This window comes from Phyllobates terribilis, unplaced genomic scaffold (genome assembly GCF_046119375.1).
Source record: "Phyllobates terribilis strain yellow unplaced genomic scaffold, ASM4611937v1 Scaffold_4__5_contigs__length_816908805, whole genome shotgun sequence".
Classification (NCBI taxonomy): domain Eukaryota; kingdom Metazoa; phylum Chordata; class Amphibia; order Anura; family Dendrobatidae; genus Phyllobates; species Phyllobates terribilis.
The window spans coordinates 106,692,023-106,718,922 of record NW_027362764.1 but is presented as its reverse complement, the minus strand read 5'-3'; the positions used below and the strand labels follow the sequence as shown (position 1 = coordinate 106,718,922).

General features: G+C 50.3%; 1 protein-coding gene across 3 annotated transcripts in view; it reads left to right on the top strand.

Annotated features, from left to right (window-relative positions):
- The first annotated feature begins 19,965 nt into the window (after positions 1 to 19,965).
- Positions 19,966 to 26,900, top strand: part of WDR37 (WD repeat domain 37) — a 191,033-nt gene continuing 184,098 nt past the window's right edge. For all 3 annotated transcript variants that reach the window (XM_073677655.1, XM_073677654.1, XM_073677652.1), the window contains exon 1: positions 19,966 to 20,097. The gene's annotated coding sequence lies outside the window, so the exon portion shown is untranslated. The remainder of the gene's footprint in view (positions 20,098 to 26,900) is intronic.

Below are 26,900 nucleotides of genomic sequence, written 5' to 3'. Positions count from 1 at the left end.
AGGGGTATTGCACCTCAGACCAGAGGTGTGATATTCCACTCCCAGGTAAGGATGGAGTATGGACCAGGGCTCAGTTAGCTGCATACAGCACACACACCCCATTTCCGAGGGACAGCTCAACGGTGCTCCCACTAGACATAAGTGCAGGCACGACCGACTATGTCCCTGCCTGGAGTGGGGAGGGGGGTGGAACACCCAGTGCTGTAGGAGCAGATAGGGGTTGGTTCCTGAGCGTAGGCAGGAGCCCATTGGTTGCTGGTCACCTGGGCTCATGGCTAGAGGGAGGTATAAAAGGTGGGCACCATCTTAGTTCAGTTCAGTCTGTGAGGAGAGGAGAGCTGACAGGGAGCAGCAGCTCAGGCTGAGTGCTGCTCCAGAGGCAGGCCTAGAGAAGAGGCCGGAGCCTGAGAGGAGAAGGAGAAGTGGGCCTGGAGAAGAGGCCAAGGGAAGGAGGAGAAGACAGAACAGGAAAGAAGGAGAAGAGAGAGAGAAACAGAAGGGCTCAGGAACAAGAAGGTGGAAGGGACCCTAAGAACCCACGAGAATCCAGGGTGAAGGGTCAGGCAGATTAAGGGTACCGGATCCCAAGTTGGTGGAGGAGAAACTACCCTCAGCCAAAGACCGGTCGTCGTGATCATTTATTGGTGCGACACCTCATCAAACCTGCTAGGAAGGCACCATATAGGATAGCGGAGGACGGGGCCCACGTTTAACCGCACAAGTCCGCGGCAGCTGGACAAAAGTGGGTCACTGGTGAGGCAGGCCAGAGAAAGGATTAAAGGGGGTCCTGTGCCATGCTCCTGAACTGCCTGGGAGTTGACCGAGCTCCGCACCTGGTGGACGCAGCACGGCTCGGGCGGTCACTACCTGTACAAAAGTGACCTGGAGTACCTGAACTGTGAGTAAACGACATTGGACTGCAGTACGTTGTCTGTGTGCTCTTTCGCTCCTCCAGCACTATCAGCACGGGGACTCTCACCACCATCACTCCCACCATCCACTACACTGTCCTGGGGCCGCACTCTTCCCGTGGGGAGTCACACCATCCCAGCTGCCTTCATCATCGGCCCCAGCGGACTGCCTTGCAGCGGCGGTTCCTAATAACCGCAATCCACGGGTGGCGTAGTCGGACATTATCTGAAGTGCGTAACAGACTACCATTGGTTTGACCACCCTGAGCCGCGGGATCGGGCCGCCACTACTACTCCCAGCGTCTCCCTATTGCCCGGTTCCGCGTGCCCCACGGCCCAGGGGGCGAGTCAGCTTTGGCGTAGTCGACAGGATTTCGTGCCCGCTAACAACGGGTACTGCGCGCCTAAAAAGAGACTGTTTCACTGTACTAAAGATGGCGCCCGCCCTAGAAGAATGAGCGCCATAATGTGCGCGCCAAAAGACCACAGGAGGCCGCCTCCCATCGTGGGCCAGGTCCCAGAATGGCGCCAAAGAAGGAGCCCGCCCCCAACAGCCATGAGCACGGCTGTGGAAATGTCCGTCAATGTGGGGGGGCTGCCCCTGAGAGTGATTGTCAGCAGAATGCCCCAGGACCACCCCCCATGGGGGCGGAAAGAGAAGAAAACTGCGGGGCAGGGGGTGGTCTGGATCAGTCCAGACAGACCCCACCCGGGGATGGACGCCCTCAGCAGCACCAGCCTCCTGGCCCGAAGCCTGCTGCAGGCCGAACCGCTCTGCAGCCTAGCAGAAGTCCTAGCGCAGCTGCCCAGAGACCCGGAGCGTGCGCAAGCTGCACTGGAGGACCTGGAGCGGAGGATGGTCCGGGCGCAGCGAGGTGCACTCACCGAGTGGAGAGAGGAACTGGCCCGGCAGGCCGAGACCCACCAGCGACAGGCCTCAGCCGCACCCCGGGGTTTGCCTGCCTCTGAGGATGGCGCAGGAGGAGAGAGGACCGGAGGCGACGCCGCGGAGGGAGCCACGAGGACGGAGGCATGTGAAGGGGACGTCACCACCCCAAGCCCAGCACCCGCAAGCCTGCCCCAGCCTCCCGTCGCAGCACCAGAAGCCCCACTCACCGCACCTGTTGCCGCGCCGCCACTGCTCCCAGCTAGGCCTCAAGCGGCGAGCGCCGCGGCCACGCCCCGCCCGGCGCCACGCCCCTTGACCCCGGGCGCCGTAAAGCAAGAAGCGTCATCGGCCCGGTCGCAAGGCCTGGATGACCCTGGCGCCATCGCTAAGCCTGCGCCCCTGTCCCGGACGGGACTGCCACCTAGTGCAGCCGAAAGACCCCAGGCCTGGTCGCAAGGCCGAGTGCCCCCGGGCGCTGCTCCCAGATCAGGTCCCTCCACTATACCACGGCTGGGTGTGGACCTGATTGCACATCACACCGGTCCGGATGGACTGCCGCTGGAGTGGCCGGCTGAAGTGACCAGCAGTCAGCCATGGAAGGCCCAGCCCCCGCGCGAGCCTCTGATACCGGCTCCAGAACCCGTGGAGGTCACCCTACCCCCACTGGAGGACGTCCAATTTGCGTGGGACCCCACTAGCGAGAACTTGATGGGGTTCTCTCAAGAGACCCGGGCAGACGCGGTCCGTCGTCTGGAGGCCTGTCATCAGCAACTGGCGACCTTTGAGCGGGAGCGACGAGAGAGGCGCGTCAGAGAGGAACGGCTCCAAGCCCAGAGTGCTGAGCAAAAGCGCAAGGCCCGCCAAGACCCCCAAGCAGCCCGTGGTCCCCGAATCACCGGGACCATAGTCAAATTCCACATGGAGAACGGCTGGGGCTTTATCAGGGGCCCAGAAACCGCAGGCGACGTCTTTGTGACCTGCAGGGACGTTGAGAGTCATCTACCTGAGGGACATCGTGGCCGTGACCTATACCCTGGTGACGTGGTCGCCTTTACCCGCCACGTAGGTGCAAAAGGACCATACGCCCTACATGTTCATCGGCTCACTGAGGAGGATCTACAACACCGCGGCTATGAGGAGAGCCAAGAGGACCCGGGCGGGTCTGAAGAACCATATGAGGAGGAAGAAGGAGCATATGGAGGACACCGCTACTAGTAAGTAGCAAAGTACCTGTGTACATAGTTACCCGTCAGGGTATCAGAACTGTTTTTAGGACTGTTCCCGTCTTGAAAGTGTGGTCCCCGTTGGGACAAATATTGAACTGCTCCCTGTGTGCCCCTCATCCCCTACCAGGCTGAGGACTGTGAGCAGCCATTCCCTTCCCAAAACTGACCGAGGACTGAGAGCGGTCAACCCCTTGTATATAGTTGCGCTTCCTAAAGCGCCACCTACTGGTTTTATACAAAAACCGCAACGTCTACCTCAAGACAAGTTTACTGGACTGTTGCAGCTTTACCTGGTCGCAAGTTGCACCGCGGCCATGATCCAAGAATCCAAGAATGTGCTTTACTTAAAAAAATGTTTTACATGAGAAAGTTTTATATGCTGCTAAGTGATAATGCAAATGTTTTACAAGATGTTTTATATGACAAAAGAGTTCCAGAAGTATTAGTATGTGTTTTATAATAGTGTGACAAGAAAAGAAAAGCGTTTCCCATAAAGGGAATTGAACCATGTTGCCTGTTTTCTGATGTGAAAAGTTTTAAAAAGTTTGCATGTCCTGTAATTAACTGTTTTTGCTCTTTTCCAGCCCGAGGACGTGCTGTGCTTTACCAGGGGGGAATGTAGCGCCCCGAGGGTTCGGCCGCTACAGGGGTATTGCACCTCAGACCAGAGGTGTGATATTCCACTCCCAGGTAAGGATGGAGTATGGACCAGGGCTCAGTTAGCTGCATACAGCACACACACCCCATTTCCGAGGGACAGCTCAACGGTGCTCCCACTAGACATAAGTGCAGGCACGACCGACTATGTCCCTGCCTGGAGTGGGGAGGGGGGTGGAACACCCAGTGCTGTAGGAGCAGATAGGGGTTGGTTCCTGAGCGTAGGCAGGAGCCCATTGGTTGCTGGTCACCTGGGCTCATGGCTAGAGGGAGGTATAAAAGGTGGGCACCATCTTAGTTCAGTTCAGTCTGTGAGGAGAGGAGAGCTGACAGGGAGCAGCAGCTCAGGCTGAGTGCTGCTCCAGAGGCAGGCCTAGAGAAGAGGCCGGAGCCTGAGAGGAGAAGGAGAAGTGGGCCTGGAGAAGAGGCCAAGGGAAGGAGGAGAAGACAGAACAGGAAAGAAGGAGAAGAGAGAGAGAAACAGAAGGGCTCAGGAACAAGAAGGTGGAAGGGACCCTAAGAACCCACGAGAATCCAGGGTGAAGGGTCAGGCAGGTTAAGGGTACCGGATCCCAAGTTGGTGGAGGAGAAACTACCCTCAGCCAAAGACCGGTCGTCGTGATCATTTATTGGTGTGACACCTCATCAAACCTGTAAGGAAGGCACCATATAGGACAGCGGAGGACGGGGCCCACGTTTAACCGCACAAGTCCGCGGCAGCTGGACAAAAGTGGGTCACTGGTGAGGCAGGCCAGAGAAAGGATTAAAGGGGGTCCTGTGCCATGCTCCTGAACTGCCTGGGAGTTGACCGAGCCCCGCACCTGGTGGACGCAGCACGGCTCGGGCGGTCACTACCTGTACAGAAGTGACCTGGAGTACCTGAACTGTGAGTAAACGACATTGGACTGCAGTACGTTGTCTGTGTGCTCTTTCGCTCCTCCAGCACTATCAGCACGGGGACTCTCACCACCATCACTCCCACCATCCACTACACTGCCCTGGGGCCGCACTCTTCCCGTGGGGAGTCACACCATCCCAGCTGCCTTCATCATCGGCCCCAGCGGACTGCCTTGCAGCGGCGGTTCCTAATAACCGCAATCCACGGGTGGCGTAGTCGGACATTATCTGAAGTGCGTAACAGACTACCATTGGTCTGACCACCCTGAGCCGCGGGATCGGGCCGCCACTACTACTCCCAGCGTCTCCCTATTGCCCGGTACCGCGTGCCCCACGGCCCAGGGGGGCGAGTCATTTCCATGGGGCCAGATGACCGGCTGGTCCCAATCTGGCTTCTCCGAATGTCTCCATGGGTTCCAGGTGACCGGAGGGTCCCACCTGAAAACCCCAAACAACATATCCATGGGGCCAGGTGAACTCATTGCCCCAACCTGGTTTTCCCAAATATATCCATGGATTCTCTGATGGTCAATGGAGCAGATCTGTATCCTTCCAGCCAGGGCCGTGTACCCTTAGGCTGGAATCCTGTAGAATCCAAATCTGTGTCCCTTTGGATGAAGCCATGCTACCAAGCTGCTGTCCTGAAGAGTCTCTCTCATTCTATTATTTTTCTTGCAGCAGGATAGAAAACCCTTTTTATATTTACATATGTGGCTAAGGTCATCATTCACAGGTCAGGGGGAAAGTTACAGGGCTCAGGTCTCATTGTTGAAGCATTTAATCAATTTACATAGTTTGTATCCCCCTGCTCTGTAAATCAACAACTAGCTGGCTTAGTACAATATGTAATTAGCATATTAACAAACATAATTGTTCTACCCTGAGTACTATCCTTCTTGACCAGCCAAAGAAACACATACATTCAAAAGTCAACACAAACACAATAGTGTATTTCTCTTGGCCTAACAAATCTAGATGTCCGGCTAATTAAGACTAGAAGCTGTGTACTTACAACAAGTATGGACAGACATATTCATGCTTTTAATGAGAAAAGCCATTAATTTGTTTAGTGGCTGCTCTGCATCTGTCACATAGCTGAGCAGCGTAGTCGGAGAGGAAGATAGCAATTCCACCTATGAGCACAGCATGCGCACTGTGCCCATGTCCACCCTGCGCAATGAGGATGGCACAATCATGCATGCGCGCTCTCGCTGCACAATAAGGCCTCGTTCACACATCAGTATTTTTGATCAGTATTTCAATGCCACAACCAGGAGTGTCTCCAAAACACAGAGCAGGTGTCAAATCTTTCAATTATAGTTTTTTTCTGTACGATCCACTCCTGGCTTTGGCATACAATCACTGATGTAAAAATACTGACATGTGAATGAGACCTAAGACTGCAAGAAGAATAGCCAATAACTACTAAGCATGTGCGACCTGTAGTAAAAGAACTACAGGACGTATCCATGAGCAACCATGTAGACAAAAGCTTCCGACCTACAGATCACAGGGTGGCGATAGACAGAGCAGCAAACACTTTTGGAAATTGTTTGCATTTGACAAGTTTATTTATGTTAGGATTTTAAGCCACTGATCTGTGATTGATATAGTGGGAATAACCCATTAAAAAGAAAGTTAAAATGATGCATCGGGGACGTTATTTTTATCCTGTTTTGCAACATGTTAGCGCAAAAAGTTACACATTTTTCATTGAAGGGTGCAAAATTTGCTCATATATAAAATCCCTCACTCTGGGTGGTAAGGGGCACTGGAGGGCATTTGTGCCAAATTTAGTGACTTTTCAAAAGGTCGCCCTTGAATCACCCAAAGCCATCTGGAAACCTGAAACTCCATCTGCAATATAAAAAGTTTGGTACATACACTAGTAACACTGCTTGAGAAAGGTCCTCATATGGACTGAAACGTCGCCACTATGGGCCATTAACCCCTTCACAACATGTGCCGTACATGCAGGGCTGCCACTACGAATTTCGGGGCCCCATACTGGTAAAAATTTGGGGCCCCCTTGAGACTCCACCCAGGCTCCACCCCCAACTCCGCAGCCTGAAACCCCCCTCACAGGGCCAGAAACCCCCCAGCAGCCTCCCCCAGTCCTCATACACTGCCCAGTATTGCCACCGCGGCCTCCTCCTTGACACACAGCTGCCGCCGCCAAGGTCTGCCTGCCTGTCCCGTGCGGTCCCAATCCACGTATGGCACGCACGCTGCTCCGAAATGAAAGTGAGCGCGCAGTGTGTCAGGACCATGATGCACCCGGCGGTTTAAAGGTAAAGCGCTCATTTCCGGCCGCCGGGTGCATTATGCTTGGAACTGTTGCCCCTGACTCCCTGAGGCACGGTGAGTAGAGGCAAAGAGACGGGGGGCCGTGTATTTATTAAAAAAGAGTCATAAACTTTACTACGCGGTTAGTAATGGGGGCGTCTTATAGACGCCCTCCATTTTAGCCTGGGCTTCACGTCAACCGCCAATACAAGGCTGATGTGAAACCCAACCCCATTACCCCACTAGCCACGGCTACAGAGCAGTGGGAAGAGCGGAGGCCAAGCGCCAGATTTGGCACATCTTGTGGATGCGCCATTTCTGGGACTGCTGAGGGGTGGTATTATTAGCCGCGGAGGGGGCTAGTATTCATGGCCCCTTCCCTGATATTAATAGCCAGGAAATATTTAAATATTTTTGGCTAATGGCCCCTTCCCCGGCTACTAATATCAGCCCCCCCCCCCAGTCGGCTCTCCCTCTGTTAGTTATAAAAATGACTTGGGAGCCCACGCCGGTTTTTTTTTTATGTGAGGTTGTGCCCACGATCCGAACTTGGCAGCGCTTTGTATGCAGCATATTTTTGCTGTGTCCAAAACATTGCATTCTATTGAACGCAGGTACAGTATATCCGCAAGTGTTCACTGAACCCTGCGGATTTATCGCATTCAACACATTCTAGTGGTCAAATTTCTGTTACGGAAACTAGCGACTCCGCAAGAGAATTTGACATGCTGCGGTCCTGAAAGACGCGCTGCATGTCAGTGTCCACAGGTGATCCGCAGCCTCTGATGTGTAGCACCCTGAGGATTCGGCTGCTACAGGGGTATTGCACCTCGACCCAGAGGTGTGGTATTCCACTCTCGGGTAAGGATGGAGTGTGGAACTGAGCTTAGTAGGCTGCATGCACTACATACATCCCATTTCCGGGGGACAGAACAACGTACTCCCACCAGTATATGTGCAGGTACGACAGCGTCTGTCCCTGGCTGGAGTGGGAGGGGGGTGGAACATCCCAGTAGTGTAGGGGCAGATAGGGGGAGTAGTCTGGGTAAAGCTAGGAGCCCATTGGGTGCTGGTCACCTGGGTTCACACATAGAGGGAGTATATAAGGTGGGCACCATCTTAGAATAGGGTCTTTTTGGTCAGAGAGCCTGAGGAGAAGCAGAGCAGAGGAGCTCAGCCAGGAGGGCTGACAGGGAGCTGTGGCTCTGGCTGGGCCCAGCTCCAGAGCCAAGCCTGCAGTGGAGAGAGGAGAGGAAGAAGGAAGGCCCAGAGACGCAGAAAAGAGGGAACCCTAAGATCCCAGAAGCAGACCAAAAAGGGTGAAGGGTTGGCAGAAAAGGGCACCGGATCCCAAGCTGGCAGAGGCAGAAGTAACCCTTAACCAGGAACCGGAGGTCGTGGTCAAGTTTTGCCACGACCCTCACCATATCCACCAGGAAGGCACACCACGAGTAGGGCCAGGGAAGCCAGAGAAGGTTCAACCACTAAGAGGCCCGAGGGAGCCGGACAAAGGTGGATCCCTGGTGGGGACGGCCAGGAGAAAGAGAGTGAGAGGGAAGCTCAGGACCACGCTCCGGAACTGCCTGGGGGTTAGCCGAGTCCCGCACCTGGTGGACGCAGCACGGCTCGGGTGGTCACTCAAGGCCAGAGTGACTAAAGCAACATCAGTGAGTAAAAACCCTGAAACTGCATCTCCTGACTCTGCCTCTCCTTCCTGCATCATCACAACCCCCATCATCCACACCTGCTGCCCTGAGGCCATACCCCTCCCGTTGGGGGTTATACCATCACTGCTGCACATATACCACCGGCCTCAGCGGACTGCTCTGCAGCGGCGGCTTCAAAGCCGCACTCAACGGGTGGCGTAGTCGATCAAATTAACATCTACTGCCATAGACTGCCACTTAGTTTGACACCCTGGGCACGGACCGGGTCACCGCCACAAGGACTACTACCCCCATACAGATCCAGCTCCGGGTATCCCTTGAACATGGCCCAGGGGGCGCGTCAACTTTTGGCGTAGTCGGCAGGATAACGTGCCCGCAACCACCGGGTACTGCGTGCCTGAAGAAAAGTTCATATTTACCGTAAAAAGAAGTCTCCCGCCAATTCCGGAGGGTCCCCGCCATCGGACGCCATCTCGGATCGGTTCCCGCCGTTTGCCCGCCATCTGCAGTTTTTTCCCGCCATCCACAGAGTTTCCCGCCATTGGGAAGCGGTTCCCGCCATCTGAAAAGATTTCCCGCCTTGGCAGAGCGGACGCCATTATGGGCGTGCCAGAGGGTGGCAAGAGGCCACCTCCCATCGTGGGCCAGGACCAAGAATGGCGCCAAAAACGAAGACCGCCCCCACCAGCAGAGACTGCAATGATTGAGATGTCCATCAGCGTGGGGGGTCTGCCCCTGGAACTGACAATCACCAAGTTGCCCCAGGACCGCCCTCAATGGGGGCGGAGAGAGAACAAAAGAGAGAAGATGGGAGCAGCTTGGGGGAGTCTAGAGAGAACACACCCGGAGATGGAGGGAGAGTCAGGCAGCACCGACCCTGTGGTCAGGAGCCTGTTGCAGGCCGCCACTCCAGAAGGCCTGCTGGAGATCCTGGCGCAGCTCCCCGGAGATCGGGAGCGTGCACAGACCGCGCTGGAGGGCCTCGCACGGAAGATGGCCCGGGTACAGCAGGAAGCGCTGGCGGAGTGGAGCAAGGAGATGGCCCAGCAGGCTGGAACCCGCCAGCGAAGCACGCCACCCACGACAAGGAGCATGTCCGCCTCTGAGGAAGGTGCAGGAGGGACGACGGCCGGAGACGACGCCGCGGAGAGAGTTGAAGAAAAGGGAGCAGGTAATGGGGACGACAACACCCCGTGCCCGATGGTCGCAAGCCTGCCCCAGCTCCCCGTCGCAGAGCCCGAGACCCCACTCACCACTCACGTTGCTGCATCGTCACCGCTCCGAGCTAGGTCTCAAGCGGCAGGAGCCGCGGCCACGCCCCCTGCTACGTCATGCGCCTCGACTCAGAGCGCGGCCAAGCAAGAAGCGCCCCCGGCCTGGTCGCAAGGCCAAGTACCCCCGGGCGCCGCCGTCTTCACAGCGCCCTCTACCTCCATCATGCCACCGGTCTGGTCGCAAGGCCTGGTAGACCCGGGCGCCGCAGCCTTTAAAGCGCCCTTTGTATTCAGACTACCTTCGGCCTGGACGCAAGGCCAGGAGCCCCTGGGCGCCGCAGACACCACAGCGCCCTCTGCCTCCACAGCACCCCGTCTGGGCGAAGACTGCTCCGCACAAAACACCACCCAGGACGGGCTGCTCTTCGTGTGGCCACCTGAATATATTCACCCTCGATTCCGGAGGGAACGGCCTCTGGATGAGCCTCTAATTCCGGCTCCTGCGCCCGCCAAACTCGATCCGCTTCCGTTGGAGGACGCCCAATTTGAGTGGGACCCTACCGATGAGGACCTGATGGGATTCACCGAGGAGACCCGGGCAGCCGCAGCCCAGCGTATGGAGTGCTGCCGGCAACAATTGGAGGTTTTTGCTAAGGAGCGACGAGAGAGGCGGGTCCGCGAGGAGCGGCTCCAAGTCCAGAGCGCCGAGCAAAAGCGCCGGGCCCGCAGAAACCCCCGTACTGCCCACGGTCCCCGTGCCAGCGGGACTGTAATAAAATTCCAAATGGAGCACGGGTGGGGTTTTATACGGGACCACAGAACCCCCGGCGACGTCTTTGTCACCCGCAGAGACGTAGAAAGCCATCTGCCGGAGGGACACAGAGGTCGTGACCTTTACCTGGGAGATGAGGTCACCTTCACCCGGCACCAGTGTGCCAAAGGACCCTATGCCCTTCATGTACATCGCCTGACTGAGGAGGAGCTGCGGTGTGAGGAGGAACAAGAGGACCCGGACGGGTCTGAAGATTACCCTCAGGCAGGAGCAGGAGGACGTCGCCACTGATGTACAGTAGGAGCACTGTAAATAGTTACCCGTGAAGGTACAATAACTGTTGCCAGTAAGATATAGTCCCCGTTGGGACCAGTGAACTGTTCCAGTGTGTCCCATCTCCCCACAGGCTGAGGACTGTGAGCAGCCATCCCTTTTCCCCACTGGCCGAGGACTGAGAGCGGCCATATCCCTTGTAAATAGTTGCGCTTGTTAAAGCGCCCCCTACTGGTTTTATAGGAAACTGTTTTTTCTACCAGAGACTGTGGCACTTACCTGGTCACAATTTGCACAAGTGGCCAGAGGTCAAAAATGTTTTATATGAAAAGTTTTATTATGCTGAAAGAGTTAATATTATTTTATGATGTGTCCGTAACATTTTATATTAGTAACATTTTAAAAGAGAAGTACCTCCCATAAAGGGATGATTGAAGGTTACTGTTTATATATTTTATATGTAGTGCACTTTAAAAAGCTTGTATGTTTTATGTTTTTGCTCTTTTACAGCCCGAGGACGTGCTGTGATTTACCAGGGGGGAATGTAGCACCCTGAGGATTCGGCTGCTACAGGGGTATTGCACCTCGACCCAGAGGTGTGGTATTCCACTCTCGGGTAAGGATGGAGTGTGGAACTGAGCTTAGTAGGCTGCATGCACTACATACATCCCATTTCCGGGGGACAGAACAACGGTACTCCCACCAGTATATGTGCAGGTACGACAGCGTCTGTCCCTGGCTGGAGTGGGAGGGGGGTGGAACATCCCAGTAGTGTAGGGGCAGATAGGGGGAGTAGTCTGGGTAAAGCTAAGAGCCCATTGGGTGCTGGTCACCTGGGTTCACACATAGAGGGAGTATATAAGGTGGGCACCATCTTAGAATAGGGTCTTTTTGGTCAGAGAGCCTGAGGAGAAGCAGAGCAGAGGAGCTCAGCCAGGAGGGCTGACAGGGAGCTGTGGCTCCGGCTGGGCCCAGCTCCAGAGCCAAGCCTGCAGTGGAGAGAGGAGAGGAAGAAGGAAGGCCCAGAGACGCAGAAAAGAGGGAACCCTAAGATCCCAGAAGCAGACCAAAAAGGGTGAAGGGTTGGCAGAAAAGGGCACCGGATCCCAAGCTGGCAGAGGCAGAAGTAACCCTTAACCAGGAACCGGAGGTCGTGGTCAAGTTTTGCCACGACCCTCACCATATCCACCAGGAAGGCACACCACGAGTAGGGCCAGGGAAGCCAGAGAAGGTTCAACCACTAAGAGGCCCGAGGGAGCCGGACAAAGGTGGATCCCTGGTGGGGACGGCCAGGAGAAAGAGAGTGAGAGGGAAGCTCAGGACCACGCTCCGGAACTGCCTGGGGGTTAGCCGAGTCCCGCACCTGGTGGACGCAGCACGGCTCGGGTGGTCACTCAAGGCCAGAGTGACTAAAGCAACATCAGTGAGTAAAAACCCTGAAACTGCATCTCCTGACTCTGCCTCTCCTTCCTGCATCATCACAACCCCCATCATCCACACCTGCTGCCCTGAGGCCATACCCCTCCCGTTGGGGGTTATACCATCACTGCTGCACATATACCACCGGCCTCAGCGGACTGCTCTGCAGCGGCGGCTTCAAAGCCGCACTCAACGGGTGGCGTAGTCGATCAAATTAACATCTACTGCCATAGACTGCCACTTAGTTTGACACCCTGGGCACGGACCGGGTCACCGCCACAAGGACTACTACCCCCATACAGATCCGGCTCCGGGTATCCCTTGAACATGGCCCAGGGGGCGCGTCAGATGCATGCATAGTGGATCCACTATGCTGTAACATCTGGACGCTGCGGGTTTGATGCAGTATAAATGTGTCACCCTACCTGGATGCCACAAGTGTAATTAAAGCTGTGTCTGAGAGCAGGGGGGAGGTTCTCTGGCCAGGGGAACATTAGCATGCAATGCCTCCTGTCTCAGGCCAGTAGGGGGAGCAGGCTGCCCCTATAAATGCTGGTACTGGGGACAGGGTTAGGGAGAACTGGATTGCCTGTCTCAGCTTTGAGACGTGTCCCAGAGTGGAGCAGGGACAGAAAGTTGATTGCACCTAAGAGGAAGTGTGGCAGGAGGAGAGAGCCACAAGCCAGAGACAAGAGGCGAAGAGAGCCTGTCTTGGCAGATAAAGACTTACTTTACCAGACTTTGGTGTCTGAGGCTGGAAGGATTCCACATCCCCCAGCAGAGAACCAGTCCGCAAGGGACTGTACATTCCTTGGCCTAAGAAGCCTGGAGGCCCTGCCACAACCGAAGGGACCAGTGAAGCCGTACAAGGCTGGGAGCAGAAAGGAACCCACGTCGCAGGCCATACAGGCGAGAAAGCACGGAAAGCTCGGAAACGTGGGCTGTTACTCTATAAGGAGGGGATAGCCAGAAGAAGCGCAGAAAGCACGGTAGGCCTACACCCTCACCCTGACCAGGGCCAATTTCCTCGTTGCTCTCAGACATCCAGGTCCCCTCCTAGCTGGGACTGTTTATGGGTCAGTTTACCTGTTTCAGTAAAGGCCCTGGACTGCAACCTGTTGTCTGTGTGCTCCTTGCTCCTCCAGCACTACCAGCACTGGGACTCTCACTACCATCACTCCCACCATCCACTATACTGCCCTGGGGCCGCACTCTTCCCGTGGGGAGTCACACTACCCTAGCTGCACACCTCATCAGCCCCAGCGGTCTGCATGCAGCGGCGGTTCCTAATAACCGCAATCCACGGGTGGCGTAGTCGGACATTATCAATAACACATAACGGACTACCACTGGCCTGACCACCCTGAGCCACGGAACCGGGTTGCCACTACTACTCCCATCGTTTCCCTAATTGCCCGGATCCGAGTGCCCCACGGCCCAGGGGGCGAGTCATAAACACGCAGCGTCAAACCTGCAGCGGCTCCTGATCGTGGCCACGTACCTAAACTCATCGGCAGCATGTCAATTTTTGTAGCGGACACGCTAGTCTCCGCTGTAGATTTTGACCGATTGAAGTGTCATTATATGCAGTGGATTCACATGTACCAACAACAAAAGTGCAGCATTAGAACACCGTGTTTTGGACGCAGGAAAAATACTCTGCATCCAAAGTGCTGCTGAGTGTTGATCGGGGGGACGTAGTGGCTAATGAAACAGCTGTGAGCTGTTAATAATAGCCAGGGACCATGTTAATGGCACCTTCCTTGGCTAAAAATAGCAGCTCACAGCTGCCCCAGAAATTACATGAATAGAAATGCTAATGAAGATTGGGTGAATGGGATTAGCTGACACCTAGCTCTTTTGTTTGGTGATGACAAGTTGTCAATCAGACCATTTTATCACCAAACCTAATTAAAGTACAGTAAAGAGTTAAATAAACACATAGACAAGAGTAAACACTTTATTTGAAATACAACAGACACATTCTTTAATCATTTAAATTAACCAATATACTCACCCCAGTTCTCACAGTAATACAAGGGTTTAAGCAATGTCCCACCAAATAACTTTATTTAGCTCCAAAAAGCAGTCATTAATGTACAAAAACGCTTCAAAAACGCATGTTTTTTCCGCAGCGTTTTTCCTGCCAAGGAGACGCAGAAGCGCTGCAGAAATTTCTGCTTCAAATCCTGAACGTGCGCACATAGACTATGTTCACACATGTTGTGTTTTTTTTCTGCAGCTAAAGCTGCTGACAACTTTTCTCTGGCAGGAAAACAGCAGAGTCAAAAAAGCAGGTTTTCCTGCATTTTTTGCAGCGCTTTTTTCACTGTCCTTCTGTCTCTATTTAGGCATGTACATAAAGTTCTGTGAAAAAAAAGAACCCCATTCTATTTTGCCATAAAAAACGCTGCAAATACGCAGGTGCGTTTTTTGCTGTGTTTTTGGTGCGTATTTGCAGCGTTTTTTTTCACCACCCATTACTTCCTATGGGTGAAAAAACGCTGAAAGAAGTGACATGCTCTATTTTCCAAATATGCAAGCAAGGCAGAAAATACGCAGAAAACCAAAGCAACATGTGTGAACAGAGAATTCTGGTTTCTCATAGACTTTGCTGGTACTTGTAGATGCAGCTGAAATTTTGCATAAAGATCTGCTGCAAAATACAACGTGTGTGAACATACCCTTACAGTCAGGACCTGCCTCTACCAATTGTGGGTGGAGTGGAGCTCCTCCCGCAATTGTTAACCTGTTAAATGCCGCTGTCAAACTCTGACAGCATTTAACACGTGCCGCATTAGGTCATTCCATGTGCCCTGTGGCGCACCTGTGACGTGATCGTAGGTCACTTGGTATGACAGCCCAGGGTCTGCTGAAGACCCCCATGCTTGTCATCACGGAGCTCCTTTGAAACCCAGCCCGTGGCGGGGCTTCAAAGGAGACCGTGATTTCTGCTATAGCATTGCTGTAAGCGATCAGACAATAGCAGCTTCAAGTTCCCTAAGGGGACTATTAAGAACAGTGAAAAGCAAAAAAAAACCAAAATGTTCAAAATCACCCTTCTTTTCTCTCATTAAAAATAAAGGTATTAAAAATGTTTTAAAAATTCACATATGTGGTATCGCCGAGTTCAGAAAAGTCAGATCTATCAAGATATAAAAATAATCAACCCAATCGGCAAACACCGTAAATGAGAAAAAATCAAGAACGCCAAAATAAAGTTTTTTTGGTCTCTGCAATTCCATGAAAAATGCTGTAACAAGCGATCAAAATGTCCCATCTATCCCACAATGGTAGGAATAAAAACAGTGTTTAGCCCCACAACAAATAAGTTGTCACGCTGCTCCATCGACTTGGAAATAAATAAAAACATTACGGGTCTCGGAAAATGGCCTCACAACCCCAAAAGTTTTGTTTTGCAAACTTCAGATTTTTTTTTCACCACTAAAATAATAAAAAAACCCTGGATCTTAATTGTATTGATGCGGAGAATCCTACAGCAAGATCAGTGTTACCATGAAATGTACATTCCCCTATACCTCAAAGTGTTCTACAATGTAAACATGTTTCCATCACTGTGATGCAATACAGCGTCACTATCAGTCCATACATTTCACTATAGTCCATACATCTCACTATAGTCCATACATCTCATTAGTCCATACAGCTCACTATAGGCCATACATCTCACTATAGTCCATACATCTCATTAGTCCATACAGCTCACTATAGGCCATACGTGTCACTATAGTCCATACGTGTCACTATAGTCCATACATCTCACTATAGTCCATATGTGTCACTATAGGCCATACATCTCACTATAGTCCATACATCTCACTATAGTCCATACGTGTCACTATAGGCCATACATCTCACTATAGTCCATACATCTCACTATAGTCCATACAGCTCACTATAGTCCATACATCTCACTATAGTCCATATGTGTCACTATAGGCCATACATCTCACTATAGTCCATACATCTCACTATAGTCCATACGTGTCACTATAGGCCATACAGCTCACTATAGTCCATACAGCTCACTATAGTCCATACACCTCACTATAGTCCATACAGCTCACTATAGTCCATACGTGTCACTATAGGCCATACATCTCACTATAGTCCATACAGCTCACTATAGTCCATACATGTCACTATAGTCCATACATGTCACTATAGGCCATACATCTCACTATAGTCCATACATCTGACTATAGTCCATACAGCTCACTATAGTCCATACATCTCACTATAGTCCATACGTGTCACTATAGGTCATACATCTCACTATAGTCCATACATCTCACTATAGTCCATACAGCTCACTATAGTCCATACAGCTCACTATAGTCCATACAGCTCAATATAGTCCATACACCTCACTATAGTCCATACGTGTCACTATAGTCCATACATCTCACTATAGGCCATACATCTCACTATAGTCCATACAGCTCACTATAGTCCATACAGCTCACTATAGTCCATACACCTCACTATAGTCCATACATCTCACTATAGTCCATACAGCTCACTATAGTCCATACAGCTCACTATAGTCCATACACCTCACTATAGTCCATACACCCCACTATAGTCCTTACAGCTCACTATAGTCCATACAGCTCACTATAGTCCATACACCTAACTATAGTCCATACAGCTCACTATAGTCCATACAGCTCACTATAGTCCATACATCTCACTATAGTCCATACACCTCACTATAGTCCATACAGCTCACTATAGTCCATACATCTCACTATAGTCCATACAGCTCACTATAGTCCATACATCTCACTATAGTCCATACACCTCACTAGTCCATACAGCTCACTATAGTCCATACAGCTCACTATAGTCCATACGTGTCACTATAGTCCATACATCTCACTATAGTCCATACAGCTCACTATAGTCCATACATCTCACTATAGGCCATACATCTCACTATAGGCCATACAGCTCACTATAGTCCATACAGCTCACTATAGTCCATACACCTCACTATAGTCCATACATCTCACTATAGGCCATACACCTCACTATAGGCCATACACCTCACTATAGTCCATACACCTCACTATAGTCCATACATCTCACTATAGGCCATACATCTCACTATAGGCCATACATCTCACTATAGTCCATACAGCTCACTATAGTCCATACAGCTCACTATAGTCCATACACCTCACTATAGTCCATACAGCTCACTATAGGCCACACAGCTCACTATAGGCCACACAGCTCACTATAGTCCACACAGCTCACTATAGTCCATACAGCTCACTATAGGCCATACATCTCACTATAGGCCATACAGCTCACTATAGTCCATACAGCTCACTATAGTCCATACACCTCACTATAGTCCATACAGCTCACTATAGTCCATACAGCTCACTATAGTCCATACATCTCACTATAGTCCGTACACCTCACTATAGTCCATACATCTCACTATAGTCCATACAGCTCACTATAGTCCATACATCTCACTATAGTCCATACAGCTCAATATAGTCCATACAGCTCACTATAGTCCATACATCTCACTATAGTCCATACACCTCACTATAGTCCATACATCTCACTATAGTCCATACAGCTCACTATAGTCCATACATCTCACTATAGTCCATACAGCTCACTATAGGCCATACAGCTCACTATAGGCCATACAGCTCACTATAGTCCATACAGCTCACTATAGTCCATACACCTCACTATAGTCCATACATCTCACTATAGTCCATACAGCTCACTATAGTCCATACAGCTCACTATAGTCCATACACCTCACTATAGTCCATACATCTCACTATAGTCCATACAGCTCACTATAGTCCATACATCTCACTATAGTCCATACACCTCACTATAGTCCATACATCTCACTATAGTCCATACAGCTCACTATAGTCCATACATTTCACTATAGTCCATACAGCTCACTATAGTCCATACATTTCACTATAGTCCATACATTTCACTATAGTCCATACAGCTCACTATAGTCCATACATTTCACTATAGTCCATACAGCTCACTATAGTCCATACAGCTCACTATAGTCCATACATTTCACTATAGTCCATACATTTCACTATAGTCCATACATCTCACTATAGTCCATACAGCTCACTATAGTCCATACAGCTCACTATAGTCCATACACCTCACTATAGTCCATACATTTCACTATAGTCCATACATCTCACTATAGTCCATACACCTCACTATAGTCCATACATCTCACTATAGTCCATACAGCTCACTATAGTCCATACATCTCACTATAGTCCATACACCTCACTATAGTCCATACACCTCACTATAGTCCATACACCTCACTATAGTCCATACATCTCACTATAGTCCATACACCTCACTATAGTCCATACATCTCACTATAGTCCATACAGCTCACTATAGTCCATACATCTCACTATAGTCCATACAGCTCACTATAGTCCATACAGCTCACTATAGGCCATACATCTCACTATAGGCCATACAGCTCACTATAGTCCATACAGCTCACTATAGTCCATACACCTCACTATAGTCCATACATCTCACTATAGTCCATACAGCTCACTATAGTCCATACAGCTCACTATAGTCCATACATCTCACTATAGTCCATACACCTCACTATAGTCCATACAGCTCACTATAGTCCATACAGCTCACTATAGTCCATACATCTCACTATAGTCCATACACCTCACTATAGTCCATACATCTCACTATAGTCCATACAGCTCACTATAGTCCATACAGCTCACTATAGTCCATACATTTCACTATAGTCCATACAGCTCACTATAGTCCATACATTTCACTATAGTCCATACATTTCACTATAGTCCATACAGCTCACTATAGTCCATACATTTCACTATAGTCCATACAGCTCACTATAGTCCATACATTTCACTATAGTCCATACAGCTCACTATAGTCCATACATTTCACTATAGTCCATACATCTCACTATAGTCCATACAGCTCACTATAGTCCATACACCTCACTATAGTCCATACACCTCACTATAGTCCATACATCTCACTATAGTCCATACATCTCACTATAGTCCATACACCTCACTATAGTCCATACAGCTCACTATAGTCCATACATTTCACTATAGTCCATACAGCTCACTATAGTCCATACAGCTCACTATAGTCCATACATTTCACTATAGTCCATACAGCTCACTATAGTCCATACAGCTCACTATAGTCCATACATCTCACTATAGTCCATACAGCTCACTATAGTCCATACAGCTCACTATAGTCCATACATTTCACTATAGTCCATACAGCTCACTATAGTCCATACAGCTCACTATAGTCCATACAGCTCACTATAGTCCATACATCTCACTATAGTCCATACAGCTCACTATAGTCCATACAGCTCACTATAGTCCATACACCTCACTATAGTCCATACATCTCACTATAGTCCATACGTGTCACTATAGTCCATACAGCTCACTATAGTCCATACAGCTCACTATAGTCCATACAGCTCACTATAGTCCTGCTATCACACACACTGCGCTCTCCGCCAGCAGCAGGCGCCATCCTGACAATGACACTAATAATAGCCGAGCTGTCAGTCTGACAGCAGGCGGGGGCGGGGCGATGCTACCTGGAGCGCCTGATAGACCTGCGTTTTGACCAATGACTGCAGAGATACAGCATCCAATCGGCCGCGACTTTCTGGAGCTGGTGTGTGACAGGCCAGGAAGGGGGCGGGACTTCCGTTGTCAAGGCAAATGTCCGGAGCTGCTGTGCGTGTGCGGGGTAGTGAGCAGGAGGTGGGAGCCCGGGCTGCTCGTACGGCTGCTGTGCAGGTAACAGGGGGCTGCGGGTGGGTGATGGGGGATTCGGGGTGCAGGGCGGTGACGGGAGGGGATGATGGGAATAGCAGCTGCACAGGAGGAGGATGGGGGCTGACAGCACCGGGCACTGAGGACCAGACACCAATGATACCAGGAGCCGCCGCTCGACATTGGTGCATGTCACGACTGCTAATCACCTGTCATGACATCCAAAGGCTCCTGACACCTCCAGCTGCTCACTGGTGACCAGTGCTGCCTGCATTGTTGTCTCCTGCACCCCCCGTGTCTTATGATGGGGCATCGGTGGCCCCCACACAGGCGGCAGAGATCACCCCACCCAGGCAGTGGTGGCCCCATCACAGATGGGCAGGGATCACACTAGGCAGGCGGGCAGTGGTGGCCCCATTGCACAGGCGGGCAGAGATCACCCCACGCAGGTGGACAGTGGTGGCCCCATTGCACAGGCGGGCAGAGATCACCCCACGCAGGTGGACAGTGGTGGCCCCTTCGCACAGGCGGGCAGAGATCACCTCATGCAGGCGGACAGTGGTGGCCCCTTCGCACAGGCGGACAGAGATCACCCCATGCAGGTGGGCAGTGGTGGCCCCTTTGCACAGGTGAGCAGAGATCACCCCACGCAGGCGGGCAGTGGTGGTCCCTTTGCACAGGTGAGCAGAGATCACCCCACGCAGGCGGGCAGTGGTGGCCCCTTCGCACAGGCGGACAGAGATCACCCCACGCAGGCGGGCAGTGGTGGTCCCTTTGCACAGGTGGGCAGAGATCACCTCATGCAGGCGGGCAGTTGTGGCCCCTTTGCACAAGCGGGCAGAGATCACCCCATGTAGGCTGGCAGTGGTGGCCCCTCTGCACAGGTGGGCAGAGATCACCTCATGCAGGCGGACTGAGATCACCCCACAGGCGAGCAGTGGTGGCCCCAGTGCAGGTGGGCAGAGATCACCCCACGCAGGTGGACAGTGGTGGTCCCGGTGCAGGCGGGCAGTGGTGGCCTCCTTTCAAGCGGGCAGGGATCACCCCTTGCAGGCAGGCAGTGGTGGCCCCCTTTCAAGCGGGCAGGGATCACCCCTTGCAGGCAGGCAGTGGTGGCCCCCTTTCATGCTGCCAGGGATCACCCCATGCAGGCAGGCAGTGGTGGCCCCCTTTCAAGCTGGCAGGGATCACCCCATGCAGGCAGCCAGTGGTGGCCCCCTTTCAAGCTGGCAGGGATCACCCCATGCAGGCAGGCAGTGGTGGCTTGCTCGTGCAGGCGGGCAGAGATCACCCCACACATTGGTGACCCTGACAATCTGGGAGAAATGATTACGTCATCGCTCGTCTGATTCATTTTTTAAAAAAATTTTTTTATTTTGTCTTGTTTTCCTTTTGGGCCGAATTAATCACACAGAATTTTTGGTTAATAGGCGCAAATTCAAATATTTATTTATCATTGCAGCATAATTGAGCAAACCTTTTGTGACACGTTGACAAGTGATGAGTTAGTCTGAAGCGTCTGGATAACTGAACCCACCCCCATAATGCTGAACAAAACAAGCGAAAACAGTTAAAAGTGGGAGGTCTCCTTATCCTGTTAAATGGGTGATTGCAAAGTTTTCCTGGAAACAAGAAACTTTACAACTTACGTCTTATTAAATATCCTCCCCAGTCTATCAGCAGTGGACAGTCTCCTAGGCAAAGTGTGCCGTGCTTACAAGCTCTCTACAATAGAGCTTGTACTTGCTGCTCTATTGCTGGCCGGATCCTTGGACCCAACCAACCTCAGTGCTTCCCCAACTCTGCAGAGACAAAGCTGCCTCTGCTGGCAGGATCAGATGGCACACATCTCGGGCTGATGGTGCAGACGCATCACTAGTCCTAAGTGTCAATCATTAGGATGTCAGGAGGCTGGATATAGGAGCGCTCCTAACAATGAGATGAGACAATCCCTTTAACTTAGAGGGAATCTGTCAGCAGGATTTCACTCTCCAACCTATGTTCATCTGGCTTGTGCAAAACCATGTCCCTCCACATCTTTAGCTATCCAGTCCATTCCCCTGCTACTGAGAAATCTGCATTTGAATCAGTATGCAAATGAAGCTGAAGTGCTATCAGAGCGAAGAAGCACTTCCCAAACCTCTCACTGCTGCTGTATTCCCCTCCCAGCGCTGCCTTCTTCTACTTGTCTAACAGCTCCTTTTCTGTGTGATGTCAATCAGGAGGAGGCAGCGCTGGGCTGGGAATAGAGCCGTAGTGACAGAGGTTTGGAAAGTGCTCCCATGCCCTGAAAGCACTTCAGCTTCATTTGCATATTGATTCAAATGCTGATTTCTCGGTAGCAGAGGATCGGACCGTCTAGGTAAGGGGGTGGTGTTCATAGGTGCAGAATTTAATGACAATCGGGGATTATAGTCACACTCATATACACAGTACATATGTTATATCTTTGGCACAGGATTTGCCCCCCCCCCCCCCCCCCCCCGTCACCCCATCTTGCCATTTTTGCATACACGGTTCAGAGATATTCTGGTCAAAATCCCTTTAACTAGATCGATGAAAAGCGCGGTCAGCTTCATTTAATGTAGTCTTACTCATCACAGATAGTCCAAGTCATTTTGCAACCAATCAGACCACTTCTTAAATTTTCATCTCTGCTGTGGACAAATGGAAGCAGCCATCTGATTGGTTCTCTAATTCTATCTTTAGAATAGAAGTTCTAGAACATTTTTTTTTGCATGAAGCTCAATGTGTTGAGATCACCCTTATATTCACACACGGCTCTACATTTCGTAGCGTATTCCCATCTTATAAAGAGATGGCAGATAATAATAATCTTTTTATTTATATAGCGCCAACATATTCCGCAGCGCTTTACAATTCAGACAATTTTACAGACATTATGGACACTGTCCCCATCGGGGCTCACAATCTAGATTCCCTATCAGTATGTCTTTGGAGTGTGGGAGGAAACCGGAGAACCCGGAGGAAACCCACACAAACACGGGGAGAACATACAAACTCCTTGCAGATGTTGTCCTTGGTGGGATTTGAACCCAGGACCCCAGGCAGATCTCTCATCACTTCATGATTGGCGGGCACCTGACTGTTCGGACCCCACTAATCCTGAAACTGAGATCTCACAGATATTCAGGGCGCACATCTTCTGTGTGTGTATAAATAAATATATAACACCCATAGTTGAAGCTGATTTGGTATATTTGCTAACCTGTCCTAAACCGTGTTCACACGTAGCATAAACGCTGCTTTTTTTTCTGCACAGAGAAGTGGATGTAATTTTGTGAAAACTTTTGTGCACTGTTCAAATGTTTTTGTTTTTTTTTTGCTTTTTTTCACTATAGGTTTCCATTGTCATTGCATAGTTTGGTTCGGGCACCTGCAGAAAATAAAAGCAGCACTTATGTTACGTGTGAACAAAGCCCTATATATTTCTAGCCACTAGATCGTGTATTTTCCATCCAAAGTCGGAATATTATGTTTAATTATGAGTTGTGTGGTTTTTTTTTTCAAATTGTATGAAAGCTGCTATTTCTGCCACTATATCCCTCAGGGTGTGTTCACACATAGCCGACTCGCTGCTGATTTCTCATCCAGATATTCTGAGCATAAAATCCACAGCGTATTACAGTACTAGGAAAGGGAATGAGGTTTTACCAAATCTCGTCCGCACCATGCATAAAAGGATCTGCTGACAATTGGCCAGCGGTGCAGGATTAACACTTACAGAATATCAGTTTATACTGTGTAATTTTCACACTAGCTTTCATCCAGATAAAATCCGCAACAAATTGTGCCACAGGTTTTTTTTCATTTATTTTTTTCGGGTCAGGAGACCTCTGGTTGGTCTGTAAACCACAATTTGTCTCGAATCATAACATTCAGACTAATTCTGACTCAACCTTGTAAGGACGTGTTCACATAATGATTCAGTGTTTTTTTTTTTTTTTTTTGCTGCATTGTGCTTGCATTGCCACAAATTTGGAGCTGTTAGACTCTATGTACACATTGCAGTCATGTTGCATTTTTTTTATTTATCATCTCTAGGTTTTGCAGCTATTTTTTTTTTTTTACCAAAAATTGCAGCAAAATTGTATGGAGGAAACGTAATATGACTCCAGCATCTGAGTATAGGATATCCCATTGGTGACCATGTTGGTTGGCATCCAGATTTGTGAGAGATGCCTGCACAGAATATTTAATAACTGTACAGAAGACGAGAACTGATAGACACCGGGGATAGTTTGGCTTTAGAGAAAATAATGGTTGATTCTCTTCTGTCTCGCTGCCATTTTCCCGATGTCTGCCTGCAGAGGATCAGAGGGCGAACGTATATCCCCGTCTCCTAACTGCATGTAGAGAATGGACATGTCTAAGTGAGCACCGAAATGTAAAAAATAAATATATACACTGCTCAAAAAAAATAAAGGGAACACTCAAATAACACATCCTAGATCTGAGTGAATGAAATATTCTCATTGAATACTTTGTTCTGTACAAAGTTGAATGTGCTGACAACAAAATCACACAAAAATCATCAATGGAAATCCAATTTATTAACCAATGGAGGCCTGGATTTGGAGTCACCCCCAAAATTAAAGTGGAAAAACACACTACAGGCTGATCCAACTTTGATGTAATGTCCTTAAAACAAGACAAAATGAGGCTCAGTATTGTGTGTGGCCTCCACGTGCCTGTATGACCTCCCTACAACGCCTGGGCATGCTCCTGATGAGGTTGCGGATGGTCTCCTGTGGGATCTCCTCCCAGTCCTGGACTAAAGCATCCGCCAACTCCTGGACAGTCTGTGGTGCAACGTGATGTTGGTGGATGGAGCGAGACATGATGTCCCAGATGTTCTCAATCGTATTCAGGTCTGGGGAACGGGCGGGCCAGTCCATAGCTTCAATGCCCTCATCTTGCAGGAACTGCTGACACACTCCAGCCACATGAGGTCTGGCATTGTCCTGCATTAGGAGGAACCCAGGGCCAGCCGCACCAGCATATGGTCTCACAAGGCGTCTGAGGATCTCATCTCGGTACCTAATGGCAATCAGGCTACCTCTGGCGAGCACATGGAGGGCTGTGCGGCCCTCCAAAGAAATGCCACCCCACACCATTACTGACCCTCTGCCAAACCTGTCATGCTGAAGGATGTTGCAGGCAGCAGATCGCTCTCCACGGCGTCTCCAGACTCTGTCACATTTGTCACATGTGCTCAGTGTGAACCTGCTTTCATCTGTGAAGAGCACAGGGCGCCAGTGGCGACTTTGCCAATCCTGGTGTTCTGTGGCAAATGCTAAGCGTCCTGCTCTATGTTTGGCTGTGAGCACAACCCCCATCTGTGGACGTAAGGCCCTCATACCACCCTCATGGAGTCGGTTTCTTACCGTTTGTGCAGACACGTGCACATTTGTGGCGTGCTGGAGGTCATTTTGCAGGGCTCTTGCAGTGGTTCTCCTGTTCCTCCTTGCAGGAAGGCGGAGGTAGCTGTCCTGCTTCTGGGTTGTTGCCCTCCTACAGCCCCCTCCACGTCTCCTGGTGTACTGGCCTGTCTCCTGGTAGCGCCTCCAGCCTCTGGATACTACGCTGACAGACACAGCAAACCTTCTTGCCACAGCTCGCATTGATGTGCCATCCTGGATGAGTTGCACTACCTGAGCAACTTCTGTGGGTTGTAGAGTCTGTCTCATGCTACCACGAGTGTGAAAGCAAAACCAGCATTCAAAAGTGACCAAAACATCAGCCAGAAAGCATTGGTACTGAGATGTGGTCTGTGGTCCCCACCTGCAGAACCACTCCTTTATTGAGGGTGTGTTGATAATTTCCATCTATTGTCTATTCCATTTGCACAACAGCGTGTGAAATTGATTGTCAATCAGTGTTGCTTCCTAAGTGGACAGTTTGAGATTGATATATATCAATCAATGTCAGATTTGTAATGGCATTTAAGCCTAATTGCTGCATGTTTAGTCATTAGTGGAATAATTAAAGGGAATCTGTCAGCAGGTTTTTGCTACCTCATCTGAGAGCAGCATAATGTAGGTAAAGAGAAGCTGAATCCAACGATGTATCACTTAGATTACTGGGTGCGGCCATTCTCACACAATCAGAGTTCTTAGATTTAGCAATACAGCAGAGCTGAGAAAGCTAACCCGGTCTACACCAGGCTCTCTATGTACATTGTCTATAGACAGTGAGCTGCTTATCACAGGAGGGGGGTGAGTCAGATTAACATGCTTGCACCACTTTAGTCCATCAGTGATAATCACCAGGAGATAAAACCTTCATTGTAAGTAAACACAACCTGATAAGTGACACATTGTTGAAATCTGTGCTTTATCCCCTACTTAATGTTGCCCTCAGATTGCACATCAAAAACCTGCTGACAGATTCCCTTTAAGTTGCAGAAATATTTATGAATGTGAGTAATGTTTTGGCCCTTTTCACATTGGAATTAAAATACAATACATTACTGCCTGATATTGTGTATAGTTACATAACTTGTTGCACGCTTCTTCTTGGACGTATGAGGCAGAGAACATCAGTTTTTCTCTATTGCACTCTATGGAGGTCAGAAGGTTAACCATCGTCCATCCGTCACTCGGATAATGTGGAGCCGCTTTACATTACAATGTCATCCCTTCAGCACTACCTTATGGGCTTTTGGAACTATCTTTGAGGACGTTCTCTCTTGTTCATCAGTTGATTTTAAGTCTTAGGAAAGTTACGTTTTCCTATTGTCGGCCTTTCTATGAATGCTCGTTTCCGCTTATTGTACTGAGATTCCAGTGCATTTACACTGGTCA